General features: G+C 29.8%; 1 protein-coding gene across 2 annotated transcripts in view; it reads right to left on the bottom strand.

The window, feature by feature from the left end:
* Positions 1 to 14,857, bottom strand: part of LOC136987415 (apoptotic protease-activating factor 1-like) — a 102,369-nt gene extending 87,512 nt beyond the window's left edge. The window contains exon 1 of one of the 2 annotated variants that reach the window (XM_067285153.1): positions 14,796 to 14,857. The gene's annotated coding sequence lies outside the window, so the exon portion shown is untranslated. Of the gene's footprint in view, positions 1 to 14,791 lie in introns of both variants that reach the window. The other variant, XM_067285152.1, reaches the window with a different exon arrangement.
* Between the last annotated feature and the right edge of the window lie 1,362 nt (positions 14,858 to 16,219).

Below are 16,219 nucleotides of genomic sequence, written 5' to 3'. Positions count from 1 at the left end.
TGCAATTCAATAAAAAATAATAGGAGAAAGTCTTTAATATAATGTTATTCAAATACAGGAAGTAATATTGCACTTTAGACCATCGCTTATTAGACTCATCCTTGTGTGAAGTGTCCAATCAAAAGAGGTTTGAATTACGTCGTACCTAGATATGTAAAATTCATAACATCCTCTTTTTAATCTTATTTTTCAATTAACAGCATATGTGGGCATAAATATAATATATAAAATCCTTATAATATAAAAATCCTTCAAATATAAACAGCATAGGTTGTTTATATTTGAAGGAATTATTAATATAAAGCTGTCTTTAACCACGTTTTTGTTTTAAATTAGCAAAATATGCGAAAAACTTAATTTATGGTTTGTAAATGCTCTATAAACATGAATAGATGAGGTGCAACCTCCCGTAAAGTTTCTATACACAGGAATGAATTCAAATCTGCATTCTGCAAGAAAAGGAAAAATCTACCGAACATTTCATCTGAGAAGTAATAGCTCTACATTACGCCATAGTCATAAAAAATCAATGAAGCATACGAAAAGTATTGTTCTACACTTCGAATATATAAAAATATATTTACAGAATGTTTATTTACTTCAATTACTTTGGTTGTTTTATACTTATTGTATTTAATTCATTTATATTAGTAAAAATATTGCTTTTACGTAGTTAACATTCATTTCAGAGCTTTAATTATAGTAATAATAATAAATTATTACGTCGATCTTGAGAGAGACGTAACGTCGAAGACATTGCGTTATATTGTGCAATTAAATTAAATGATCAAAATAATATTTCCCGATGTTTCAAAACACCGAGTTCAAAAATGCGAAAATCTTGGGGAGATCATTTTTTGATCGATCGCCACACTTTCCTTCTGTTATATGTAACAGCGGAATCGGATGAATCATCAATGTATAATGATACACTATCTTATCTTATCTTAATAATTATCATATCTTAATAATGTGTAGCCAATCTTACTAAACGATATCTGGTTTAATAAGTATCAAAATGTAAACTTTCTCACTAAACTTCATTCCTAAATATTTACAAGAAATTATTTTAAATAAGTCAAGTGAAAATAAAATTAATATCTACATACATAAAAGTCAAAATACTGCATATACTTTACGTTTGTGTGTTAGGTAAATAATTCTACCGTTCAACGTATTTGCACCAAATTTGGCACGAAGATTCTTTGACACCCTGAAAAAAACACTACAGGTCTTCCCAACGACCCCTAAAGCCCACTCTTTAACTTAAGCCAGAGCAATTTTTTGTTTTGCAGTTATCCTTATTATACGCGGGTCAATAAATGTGCATTTTAATTCCTCTCTCCGAACACGACCTCACCAATCTCCATACCCTCAAAAGCCCGAATACACGCAGTAGTTTATTTATAAATATAAAACATCGCTAGACCCGATATACTATAAGGCTAGACTTCAACCAAATGCTGAATTTATCAGGCTAGATATGGCTCGAAGTCCATATATACGTTTGCGATTTTTTACACTTTTAAATGTGTAAAAAAATCGCAAACGTTCTGACGAGAGGGTTATAACAATAGTGATCCGAAAGTGCATAAACGTTTTGTACAGTACCTAACATGATACTTTAATAGCAAAGACTGCAATTAATTCAGATGCTTTAAGTCTTCACCCGTTTGAATTTAGGAATTGGAATACAGTATTTAAAACACCGAAGTGCTCAGATTACAAATATAAGTTATTTAATTCGATAAAATATTGTTGAAATGGCATCTAAAGTTGAAAGATGAACAACAAAATAAAATTTCATTGCACAAAAATTCGTTATTCCTTAATACAAATTTCAAAATGAATGTAATAAATTCTAGACAATTATTTACACAATATATATCAATAATATAAACACACAAAACTGTAAACAAAACTGTTTAGTGTGTAAGAATTTTACTTCTTTGCAAAGTTTAAAAGTATATAAATTCTTAAACATTTCGAATTTTAGATATTTATCGTAATATTACTATAACTATACTTTATTATCGAAATACTAATAATTACGTAATAAAACAGGGGTGGCCAAACTTTTCACGATAGGAGCCATATACCGCGTATCAAAAAATGCATGAGAACCGCATCCTGTATTGGAACGGTATGTTATGGTATAACCTAATAAATAACTGTATTTACAGTATATATATATATATATATATATATAAGTTTAATAAACATACATAATAAACATATCTTATATATATAATCGAGACGAGTTGATAATAATAATAATAATCAGCGCAGAGCCCAAACGGTCAGGGATTGAAAGTTGAAATTTGGTACACAGTTCGGGTACGTCACGAGAACGCACACTAAAAAGAGATTTTTCGAAATTCCTTCCCACGGGGGAGAGGGACAGGATTAACTCTTAACACTTCCATCAATGATGGAAGTGTTACGTAACAATGGAATTGTTAAGAGAAGGCGACGTGCAAGACGCGGATGCAGTTTTTTCATTTTTGCGGGAAATCGAACATATTTTTAGACCTATCTAAAAATTCTGTAATTAGTCTGGAAACAAAGAGGACCCAATTCTTGCATTCTGTGAAAACGGGTAAGGTTGACTAACGTATTAATCTTAATATTCGCTAAAACGGTTAGGTGTTGAAATTTGAAATTTGGTGCACAGTTAGGGTACCAAAGTGTTAAGTAACAATGGAAGTGTTAAGTAACAACGGAGAACGAGAGAAAGTGACGCGCAAGATTTACGGGCTCTGGAAAAAAAAAGAAAAAAGAAAAAAGTACAGTAGAGCGTCGATAAGTGGAACCAATTGGGGACTGGGGTCCTTCCAGTTAATGATTTGTTCCAGTTTCCGACTTTGTACGAAAAAATACATTAACCTGTCCGATGTTCAAATTTTTCTCCGTTGCGTATCGCTTCCTGTTGAATTTTTCTCCGTTGCGTGTCGCTTCGTGTTGAATTTTCGTCGATTTTAAGCCTAACGAAAATTTTTATAATAATCATCGAGGCTATCGTATCGTTAAAAATTATTTCTGCATTTTGTACAAACAAAATAAATATATTAAAGAATATAAAAAACATGAAAATTATACTTTAAAAGTAAATTTAGTATCAAAAACATTCGATTCAGCACGACACAGTCCGACTGAAAATCGTTCCACTTACCGACGTTCCACTTATCGACGATCTACTGTAATACGTTATAACACATTCGATTTTCAAATTTAAACAGATTAGTTCGGTTTTTCTCGACCTTTCTTCTTTAGAACATTCGATGAAAATCGAAGGCTATAATCAGAACACGTCGTGAAAATCGAACAATATTATAACATTCGATTTTCAAATTCGGCCTTTCTTTAATAATACTTAGTTCTTTGATGAAATTACTCTTCTTCTTTTGTGACTATAACGTAATAATCTTAATCTTCGCTATCGTTACTTTTGCCCGAGCAACGCCGAGCCTACCTGCTAGTATATATATATATATATATGTTTATTAAACGGTTTATTAATTGGGTTTTATGTTTCCGTTCGGGTATATGAAGTATGACCTCAATATACAATATTATGTTACAGTATGTTTTATATATATATACAATATATATTGTATATATATATTGTATGAGTTGTTTAACTTAATGGCAACGAAGTATGTACTGTACGTGAAAACAGCTGTCAGCAAGTCTTTGTGAACAGATATTCCAGAGAACTGTGAAGAACAAGTTTGCAAAAATAACACACCGTGAACGTTTTTAAACTATCATTTTATATATCAATATGCCCTTACCGAAATGTTGTTGTTCTTATTAATTCTTGGACGTACGAGTTCTTGGTCATACTTCGTATACCCGAACGAAAACATAAAATCCAATTAATAAACCGTTTAATAAAAATTTCTCAACAATAGGTGTTTGATGATTCATAAAGTGTTTTAAAAAGCTGAGTTTAATATTTTGTTTGTTAATAAAACCAATTTTTTTATAAAATGACTTTTAAATAGTAGATTAAAAAAACACAGTATTTTAAAACAACTTTTCATTTCACAAAGTGTAAACAATTTGCAATGTAATTTGATGGTAAGTGCAATATCGATACATAAAAAAAAACTTCTATTTTTATTCAAAATTCAATACTGTATTTCCACTGTGTCATTACTGTGTAGTTTCTTACAATATATAATTAGTTTTTCACCATAAGAGTTTACACGTTTGATAGTGTATTTAATTCGGAAATCGTTTATAAATAATTACTATAAAATAAAATAACAACTTATAGTGTATTGCATGCCACTTTGGACAAACCTGTTATACCTGAATAGAATTATACATAGTTTACTGCTCTCTTCATTATCAGTATTCTATGTTTTACCGTATGTTAGTTATTGAAAATTCCTGATTTTAAACAATCTAAGCTACTATTAAATGCTAAATAAATTTTGTTTGTAAGATTGCGTAAGACTTTTAAATTCAGTTGATAGAACATGTTTATACTTTACGTCACGACGTTAAAGTACGGAAAATGAATTGGCAAATGAAAATATTCGTCCCTTTATGTTGTAATCATAATCGGTTCGTTACTTAAAACAATAATTGCTTAATATATCGTGCGTGAAAGTATAAATTCTCCCTCAAAATGATGAATGTTAAAAACACAATAATATTCCATTGTTGTTGACAATTTCACCGATAAGACCAAAACGATCAATATTTTTCTGATGTAATGCCTCCAATTAATATCGTCAGTCTTTAAATATTGGTATAATGTTCCATCATTTTTTTCTTTCTTTCCGCCAATACAAGCATCCTTCCAGTCTAAAGTGATTCATTGTTATCTTTTCCATTTTACAAAATAATTTCCTGTCAATCATGTCAATTGTTCGTTACACATTTCAGCACTTCTGTTATTATTTCAGTCAGAAGTGATGAGTGGTTTTTGATATTTCAATAAGTATAGTATATGTAAGTATAGTATATAGTAAGATATTCCTATAAGTATAGTATATCAAGGTTAAAACGTACAATTTACTTTATTCTACATATGCATTTCTAATTATAACAGTTAAAAGCGGTCGACGTGAACTCTCAACCGCTTTTCACTGTTATAACTAGATTATTTTACTATATTACAATTTTTAATACAAAAACAATTTAGTGACTTACTTATAATAAGAATAAATAATTGTTAAATAGCATAAAACATCGGATAAGCAGTTGTACTGTACATAAAATTGAATCTCCACTTATGGTTGTTTCTTTATTAATACGTGCAAATTGTAAGTCGTAAAACTACCAGTGTTCAGTGGTTTTCTACTGTTGAGAAAAATGCTTGGATAACAAGAAATTCAAAAGTTTCAGTGAATTTAAGAAACATATTACACGAACAAAAACAGATAAAATTCGATTATTCTATCAGTATACTCTAATAAAAAAAACAACAATAAGCCTCAGTGTAACCAAATACTCGAAAAAATATAATGAAGAATAAAATCAATGTAGCTGACAAATCGGCCAAAATACTTAATAAAAAGAACAAAAGGAATCTTGAATTCCAAGATTTTAATAATTTGATAGCATAAATCGTTTGATTTTCCGGGAACTACAGCTTCTGTAGAAAGAATATTTTCACTCGTAAATCCCGTTGTCAAAAGAAGTCAAAATTATTTTTATTTATTTGTTCACTTTTTATTTAATAGCAAAATACAGTGAAGTCTTTAATAAATCACAAGGTTAGAGATTAATATCTTTGTTTTAAACAGAAGTAAATATTTAAGTCGTGAAAACAATTGTAATTATAAAGCAAAACTGCTATTTACAATACGATAAATTTTGTGATAAAATCGAGTGACCTTATTAGACAAAATAAGTTCATCTAAAAGACTAAGCTCGTCTGACCATGGAAAAGCTAAATCAATCTAATTTTTAAATTTGATATCATATTGTAATAATATGATATCAAATTTTAGCATTTTTTCTTTATTTTGGCAAATAGAGGCTTTTAAATTTATGTATTTTTACGGCACTATATTAATATCATTTATAACGTACTTAAAAACTCCTAATAATGCTTTCAGTTTTTCTTTTTTTATGTGTAACAAAATTATTCTACTACTTTACCACATCATTAGCCTTATCGTTACTGTTGTTATTCCTCACATTTAAAGTTTATAAAACGACAGATTTAAAAACATGACGTCATTTCCTGTTTAGTGAAAACGAAGTCTCTGCAGATTTAACTCTTGTATATCGTTAAATAAAATTTTTATTTCTTCATATTTATTTTCAGATATTTTCGCTGTGGTTACATACAGTACTATATCAACACAAGCGAATAAGCTTCAGAAGTTTTTCTTTTCTTTTTACTTGTGGTTTTAGGTCCTTTACTGCTCAGAGAGCACGAAAAGGCCAAAATTTCAGACGTTACTGCGGATGGACAAAATAGACAAATCTGATATGAAAATAGAGTAGCATAGTTGCAGCGTTTTCTTTTTTTAATTGTTAATATTATGGATAATTTTCTCACGTATTCATGCTTGTTACACTTCAAATTTCACAATATCTAAAAATTAATATGAAGAAATAAAAATTTTATTTAACCACATAAAGAGTTAAGTATCGTATACAAAAATACTAATAATGCAAAAATTTTGTATATCTCGCAAATTCACGCTTACCTAGGAACTTCGCAAAAACTAAAACTACTATTCTTAAACAACAATTCTCTCGCTGAATCAACAGATATATAATTATCGCTTCTTTTAATGTTAATTAAACAATGGAATAATTATTAACAACTATGTTTTGTATGCATAAATTTTGGTTAATTTGTATATTCTTAATCTATAATTAATAGTTAACTAAAATATGAACCCTAATGCAAAAAATAAAACGTATACTAGAAAATACTTGTTTATGCGCAACATGTCATAGTATCATTTTAATGTATCAATCTAAAATAATTGTAGTATGCCATATTGAAAGGCACCAATAATGTCACATTTCAAAAATGGTAGATGAAAGCTTACAACAAAATAGATTTTTTTATAAAAAATCTCGCGATAAATTTGAAATTAAGTTCGTTTTGACTTCAGTTTATCTAACATTCAAGATAATACGATTTCAATTTTTATATATTTTGATAAACTTTTTACTTTTGTTTTCTCTTATATTTATTCTAAGTAAATATGATTTACTTCATTACTCCGAATTACTATATTCGTAATTTTCTAAACATGTATGTACAGTCAATACCCTTGTAAACCACCCTTCTAAACCGCCAATACCTATATTCCCTTAAACATTAACCTTGATATCCTGTAAATTACTAAATGTACGATTGTACATTGCAAACGACATTATCAAATATTGTAATACACAGTATTTCATCTAAATTTTTACTTTTATTTTCTCCTATTGATAACCTATCATTTTAAATGTGAAGCGACAATCTGATATTGATATTGCTTTATTTAATGATATGATGTGTTTGTTAGGTTATTAGGGTTACATTGTAACAGAAGAAATAATTAAATAACCATTTAAAAACAAATTATTTTCCATGTTTCTTTCATATTTATCCTTTTAATTATCTATATTTGACGGTCTTGTAGGCTACATACAATTTAAAAAGCTGCAGAATTTTATTAACGTATTACGGAGCTATTTGTTTCAAATATCAAACTGTACTGCTACCATGTTCCTAGTTTCAAATCCAGTAAGACTGAAGGAATGAACAAACCCTTATCCCTCACTTTACTGATGCCAATGAGAGACAAAGCTAATCTATAATGAAGCGTATGAAAGACTATAATTCTTAAGAAACAAAATCAAAATATCATATCATCTTTGATAACGTTATCGGTAATTTTTCCAAAAATAAAACAGACTTGAATAAGTTCTAAAATGTCCTAATAATATAAAGAGAAATTTTCTTTGTTAACTGTAATTTGTCAAAAACTTCACCAAAATAAGAGCAATTAGACAGGATGCGGTATTTTCTTCTTTAAAAATCGTACTCTTTTTTAATTATTTCACGAAATATAATGCAGTATGGTTTGCCGGATATATACAGTATAAACATATACAGGGTGTATCAGTACAGCGATTACAAACTTTCAAGAGAGATAGAGTACCCGTAGACGGTGGGAAATCACATAGCAATGCATGGTCTGAAACGCTTTCCCGGCGCGGTAGTGACGACACAAAATACAAGAAAGGAAAGACACGAACAGGGTGAGAAAAATGCTGGGACGTCTTTGGCTGGTCTACGCGATAAATGTCGCTACAATATCTACAGTATCTACAATATTTAAAAATTTTATATTGTATGAATGTGAGAATTTGTAGAATATATGAAAACACACTGAATGACTATACTAGTCGAAGAGATATTGAAAAGTCTTTCCGGTTCATTTCGGAATCTGTACAACTGGCTTGTGACAGTATTTATAAACGAAGTGTAACGGAAACGGAAGAGAAACGTAAATCTGTAGTAGAGGAGACTAGAAGCCAAGCTCCTCTACTTTGACGGATACGACTGACGTCATAAATGCAGAACATTTTTATATCGTAATTAGAATAAAATTCAAGATTTTAACAATAGATAGAATGATCTACAATAAAAATCGATCAATTCTTCAAGGAATTCGGTGAACTTAATCCAGAGTAGCATAAGCTACCTAATAAGTAATTACTTTGTTAATTTTACATATGCATATAATAATATATGCATAAGTAATGCCTGCAAACATTACTTACGTATAAAATAAATACATTTTGTATTGGAAAAACGTAAATGACATTTACCATCACAGAAATAAAACTGTTAATGTTTGGTATTTTGTAATCTATCTAGTGAAAAGACTGAGTGATGACAAATTGAAATGTCATTACTGACTTACACTTTAATCTTTCTAATAAGAAATGCAATAATACAATATTAAAGTAATGTTACTATTTTCTTATTTTAAAGTTTTAGAACACTCATAAATGAAAAAAACTTGGGATGAATATACAAGTGTAAGATAAATACTTTAAACAAAAATAGATGATGAGAGAACAAAGTTATTTTTAAGTCTGTTTTTTATGAAATCTAAAAAAAATTATGCCTAAAGAAAGGAAAACATAATTAAATGACTGTTTTTTAAGCGTTTTTTAAGCATATGTTACATTTATTATACAACTTTCCGTTTTTGGTAAGCAAATCCAATAAAAAGTATGCTTAAAATGACAATTGATTGTTCTCAAGGCCTGTCAAATTTGTGAAATATTATAACAAAAATACAAAAAATAATAATAATAATAATGATGACAAAATTATATACTTAATACATATTTTGAGATTATAAGAAAAAACAAGTACAGTAGTACAAAATATGGATGTAGGTACTATGTGAATTGTATCTAAGTAATATTTTGTACAACTGGTATTGTACTGACAAAGTAATTTGCTATTATTGCAAAATCTGATTATAAATTATTCATAAGGAGTAGCTATCAGTCTTTATCAATAATTTTTTAATTAATTTTTAATAACTGATAACAGAACTCTTATTAAAAATAATTCCAAAAAGTTGTGTTATATTACATCTATTTTTTAAAACAAAAACATTTTTCTGAAGTTTAATTTTCATTTTTAAAAAGACAAACAAGTTTAAAAAAAAGTTGTTTGTCTTTTTAAAAATGGAAGATTTCTCCTTTGTCCACAGATTTTAAACAAACTTCAATATAATTGATATTGCAATATTAGTTTTTCTGAAGATGTGTAAATGCCAATGACAAGCAGAAAATGTTAATTGTTAGTTTTAATAATAGTAATGTTCCAAAAACAATTTTGCAACATTTACATTTGTAATTCAAAAAGAAACAATTAAAAAAATATCAAGTTCAAACAATTTTCAATGTTCAGTTTTAGTTGTTATAAGTGATATCTGAATTTTTAAACAGGAAATGTAATACATAGCTCATAACTAGAACAAAACAATAAAAATTTTGTTTGTACTGTAGAACGTTCAAAATTTTTACAGGAAAGTTTTTAATACATCATTGTTAAGATTTATTTCATAATGAAACCATTCTCATAAATTAAAAACTTTATTTTTACTAAAATAATAATAGCTTGCATTAAAGATACACATTTCTGGCAAAAAAAAATAAACAAATTTTCAGTATAAACGAATATACAGTAGAGTCCCACTAGTTCGAACACAGCTAATCTGAACATGTTTCAGTTGGCAAAGAGGAAATTTTCCACTTAGGGATGTTCCCCTTTCTCTTTCCTGAGTGAACCACGTGAATAAGGCTTCAAGCTTGTCAAATGTTGAGGGCCTTGCTGTTTGTCAATTTTCAACTGATTTTTCTGAAGTAGAGGCACAAAACTCCTCAATCTTTGTGTGGTTATTTTTCTAGTCAGTTACTGTGGCTTTGCCCACTCCAAACTTTACTGCCAATTTTGTTGCACTTTCACCCTTGTCCAGCCTTTTAAAAACGTCCAACTTATCTTTCAACATACACGTTGTGTGTTCCCATTTAATGGCCATGGTAGCAGCAGACTAAAGTAAACTAAAATAATGTAGAACAAAAAATACATACAATGTCTACAATTAAGCATGCTAACTCACACAGTAGCATCAGTAATCTGATTGGAATCCTGGACTGTGTATCAAAAACAACTTTTTTTACAGTTAAAATAATTTCAAGGTAATTGTTTACAAAATTACAAAATTTAACTGCGCCTCCATTAAGTACAAGACTGATGAAATGAAGGGTGAGAGTGCTGACATCATTGATGAGGTTGGATCTATATAAACCAGACCTGTTTTACTGCTTGCTTCTGCATTATTTCAATTATTCAGCTAATCTGAAAATCTGCTAATGAACAGGGCTCGGTTCCAATTAGTTCGAACTAACAGGACTCTACTATATATATAAAACCATGGTGGCCAAACTGTAGCTTGCAAGCTGCAAATGGATCTTCTACATCAGTGTTTCCCAACATGGGGCCCACGCCCCACAGAGGGGCAATTCGATTGTTAAGGGGGGCAATTCGAAAATGCACTTGTCCAGAGTTAAAGTTAACCATATAGCCGCTGTACGCCATATTTATTGTAAATATTGATTTTAGTTAGTTTTAGTTTTCTTTGTTCTTCGTTTCCCATTCCTTCTAGAACTTTCCTTTATAACCCTTTTCCCTTGGGTAGGATTAACAATTCTGGGAACCACTAAGAACAGAGATGAACGAGGTTAGCCTGGGAACCACTAAGAACAGAGATGAACGAGGTTAGAGATGAACCCTTAGGCTGGTGAAAGAGGAGAAAGGACATTCTTTGCCCAGACCTCGAGGTGGACAGACACAAGTTGTGGTGTTTCAGATCGCGTTTGGCAATGACTGGAAAGTGCAAGAGACTTTGATGAAAGGATCGGGTTTTCTCGTGGTTACCATAAAACAGTGTGGCAATTAAGTGCAAGAAAAACTTTAACGAACACGACAAGAGATCTTCCAAAAGAGTTCAACGTATATGTGGGGGGGACATAAGAATTTTAGAAAGACTTAGGTGGGGCATAGCACAAAAAAGGTTGGGAAACACTGTTCTACATCCTTACTGTTACTCCCATATAGCCTATTTCTTGTTATAAACTTAAACTTTATGTATACAGAGTGTTTTTTTTTTATCTTGAGACAATGAAATAACTTACCTTTTTCTCAAAATAATGAGATCCAAGTATCTAAAAAAGTTGTAGGGTTTCAAAGACCCAATCAATTGGTGACCTTAGATGTGACCTTGACCTTCAAGGTCATTTGAGGGTCAAGTCTGTTTTTTTCAATGGGAACACACATTTTTGACCCCGGCAATGGAAAGAGCGGAAAATTTCACAACCAGATATACCTTTGACCTTATGGTCTAGGTCAAAGGTCACGATTATTTTAAGGTTTAAATTATAAGCTTTTTCTAATGGGAAACCATACTTTTTATTACTGGAATGGGCAGGGAGGTAAAAGTTACATTTTTTCATGACCTTATTGCTTTGACCTTTAAAAGCATTAATTACTTTTTGCACTATCCAGGAGTAACAATGTGGAAGTAGTAGTTTTCTGCTCCCTTTGAGGTGCTTATTTTCAGTGAGTCCCTTTGCCTCTCACAATTGTGGTGCTTGTTTTTTGTGAGTCATCTTACTTCTTTCCATTGCTTCAGATGTTGGTTTCGGGAAAAATTTTATAACAAATGTTCAAAATAATGCCCTTCCACTTTGCTGCATTTGTTGAGCCGCGCTTAAAATTATCACGCTTGAGATGACCTTCAGAGGTCAAATTTGGGGTACTCAAGGTCATGGCTGATTGTGAAATTTCCCGCTCTTTCCATGTAAATATAACTTTTACCTCCCTGCCCATTCCAATAATAAAAAGTATGGTTTCCCATTAGAAAAAGCTTATAATTTAAGCCTTAAAATAATCATGACCTTTGACCTAGACCATAAGGTCAAAGGTATATCTGGTTGTGAAATTTCCCACTCTTTCCATTGCCAGAATCAAAAATGTGTGTTCCCATTGAAAAAAACAGACTTGACCCTCAAATTACCTTGAAGGTCAAGGTCAAGGTCAAGGTCACATCCAAGGTCACATCCAAGGTCACCAATTAATTGGGCCTTCGAAACCTTAGAACTTTTCTAGATACTTGGATATCATTATTTTGAGAAAAAGGTAAGTTATTTCATTGTCTCAAGATAAAAAAAAACACCCTGTATAATATTGTTCTCATATAGAATGCTGCTATTATGTATTTTGGACAAGCAATGCATGGCTCCTGTTTATGACAAGGTTTGGCCACCCTTGATATATAATATTACAGCATATAAAAAGATCAGCAATATAGGAGGAAAATGAGAGAGCATTAAAATGTCATTTAAATCATTGAAATATTTCTTTTAATGATTCATTAAGCTAATAAAATTGATGAACACTTAAAAACAATGCCAAATGAGTACAATTAATAAATACATACAGTACAGCACATACTATCTTTTGGCATTAATATACCTTACTTCTCATGCACACAAGTACTTTCAACATTGTTTAAATGTCATCCTCAGGTGAAAATAGAATGTATTTTCACCTGAGGATGATGTTTATAAAATGTTAAAAGTACTTGTGTGCTTGAGAATTAAAGTATATTAATGCTGAAAGACAATATGTATGCATTTATTACTTCATTAAGCTAAAAATTAAAATTAAAAAAAGGAAATTTACTTTTCAGCATTTGCAATAAACTAGTTTAATTGTGTAATATTATGTGAAAAAATTTATATACATTTTTGATTGAATATACCAATGTTATTTTGACAATTTATGTAAATTTTTCCACTTTTATGCAGCATCTGAAGTTATATTTTTGAGTAATTAGAATTCTTAATAATAACATAATCAGTTAATTATATTCTTTGCGTAAGCATTTTATATGTATATACATTCAAAATATTTAAAATATATACTAAATGTAAAAGTGTTTTTTAGTAAATGTATGTCATCTAAACAGATTGTTCTTTACTTAACAGTAATATGCTTTTTTAATTCAACAATAAAAAGTTCTTAAAAAACTCATTTGTTTAGATTTAATCTGCTTTTCAAAGTATATTAATAGATGTGATAAAAATATAAGTGAACATAATTATTAATATCTGTTATTAATGTTTCATCAAAGTTTTATATATATATATAATCATTATCTATATCTACTAAATAAAATCATTTAGTTGATGATAACTAAAATCATGAAAAAAATTAATTTGTTTGCATATGTTTATATATTATTATTACACACTTAATAACCTTAATAACAACTTGCAATAAGAACGTCAGTTTGGTTAATATATATCTAAAACTAACTTTACTTTGTTTATAATTAAAAATTCATTTGATATTAGTCATTCATATAATAAAACTCATCACACTTTATACTGATAAAATTGATCAAATTCATAAGATATCCAAGTTTTACAATATAAAAAATTACAATAATAATTTAGATTTTTATGATTGTTCTTATAACACATTTTCTATTATATTATAAGAATACAACAGAAAATGTATTTGCAATCGAATGCTTTATTATGCATAACGTCAAGCCAAATCCACAATACCGTAAAGATTAATTAAACAATTATTGCATACGATACAAACGGTCACAGGTAGACCACCAGTTCCTTTGACTCAATTACTCCTACAGGCACATTTTAAAGCTTCGATAAGGTCCCAACTGCCTCATTCAGAGCTGCACTCATACTGCGATACTATACCCAATTTCTGTTAACTTCATTTCAATTTTATAAATAATGTTTTTAATTAAAGTTGTCTGTCAGATAGAACTTATTTGCTAAAATCTTTTATACATCAATACAAAATGCTACTTAATCAATAAATCTTGGCAAGTAAATATACAACTGTTTTATATATAAGCTGCTATGAAAAGATTTTGATAAATTATCAATAAGGAATTTTTTAAATTTTATAATTGTAATCAACGCCTACATAAACATGTACTGTACATAAGAACAGCCATAAAATGTTGGTGTATTGCTTAAACGTAATTACCGAAAACTCTAAGCAAGATGTTAGATTGGTTAACATCTTCCAGAATTTTAAAATCTTTAAATTGCGGCCGAATTCAACAAGTACTTTCGTGGGAAACCGATTGCCACCGAGCTTGACATTTGTAAATCTTAAGATACTTGCAGTACACATTTATATCTATCCGTCATTGTTTTATGTATTAAAAAACAATAAAATAACACTTACTTACAGTTTATACTATTCTAGAAACAGCTGTCCGATCCAAACGTATAAGCATTGAAAACAAAACCACAACTCAATGTCCCTAAAACACACACTCGTCAACAGACGAACTGAGAGAATGGATGATGTAAGTTGCCATCTCTATGAAATTTTCAAAAATTTTATTTATACATTTCAAAAAATATATAGTAATTAAACATTGTAAGCTTATTATTAATGTTCATAATATGTAGATCTAAATATAATAAAAATTATTATTTTTCGTCATTTGTATATAGGAAATTGATTTTTAAAATGTTGAATTTTCGAAAATTTTAATAAATTCAAATTATAAAAATATTTATTGAATTTTAATTTCTGTTATAAATCACGACTATTATTGAAATTTATTTTATATTTGTCGTCATCAATATCGTTAATTATAGCCGCAATTGTCCGTTACAGGATACGGCCATCTCCAGTGTTTCTTTTCTTCTGTTAATAGAGGTTGCGGCCGGCGTTTTCAACGCAAAAACGTGTGCGTCGGACGTTCAGTGCCGCCTTCCTGTAAGCCTAGAAGTTTGACAATGGCGTTTAGAACGTCGAGCATGATTCTATTGACGTTCCAACTATTCATTCCGCAATTATTATCCATTGTTTCCTATTGTTTAAGTGGTCATTTCGCTATTTTCTTTATAGTCTTCCTCCATTCTCTTGCCATTTTGTCGTTCATCTCTTATCCTTCATTCTTCCATTTGTTCTCTTATTAGCGAGGTTGAGGTCAAAGTTTTAAACGTGAAAACATGTATGTCGTTCGGCGCCGCTTTCCTGTAAGCCTAGAAGTTTGGCAATGGCGTTTGGAAAGTCAGTGGAATCATGCTCGGCATTCCAAACACCATTGCCAAACTTCTAGGCTTACAGGAAAGCGGCGCCGAACGTCTGACGTACACGTTTTCGCGTTTAAAACTTCGGCCTCAACCTCGCTATTATTTTCGTAATATCTTTTATCCTTGTCTTCTCTTTTACACATTTCTATCTTTTCCTATTATAATTTCTAGCGTTGATATTTCCATTCTAATTTGTACTGCTTATAATTTTCATCCTGTTTAGATTCGATATCTTTGGCTTGTAAGTCATTTTTGGCTAAATGTCTCCATTGAATACTTTTTCGTTGCTTTGTTTAGCACACATTACGGATCTGTTCATTTGGTTGAAGTTGTGTACAATTTTACGTAACTTTAACATCATTTCTTCAGTTTTAAAGTGAGAAATTCTAAGGAACAATGTCGAATTTACGTAAAAATCGCGCCATCAACTAAACGGAGGAGCCTTCAATTTTCCATTATTGTATCTGCCATTAAATTATGACAAACGCCGTAAAATTCAGCAATAGAAAATAATAATACGAAATGCATTTTTGGAAATTTTAAAATAATAATTTAGGTTAGTTTT

Source organism: Centruroides vittatus, unplaced genomic scaffold (genome assembly GCF_030686945.1).
Source record: "Centruroides vittatus isolate TY-2023 unplaced genomic scaffold, ASM3068694v2 scaffold_1782, whole genome shotgun sequence".
In the NCBI taxonomy this organism is placed as follows: domain Eukaryota; kingdom Metazoa; phylum Arthropoda; class Arachnida; order Scorpiones; family Buthidae; genus Centruroides; species Centruroides vittatus.
The sequence above is the reverse complement of the archived record's forward strand: the minus strand, read 5'-3'. Positions and strand labels throughout refer to the sequence as shown.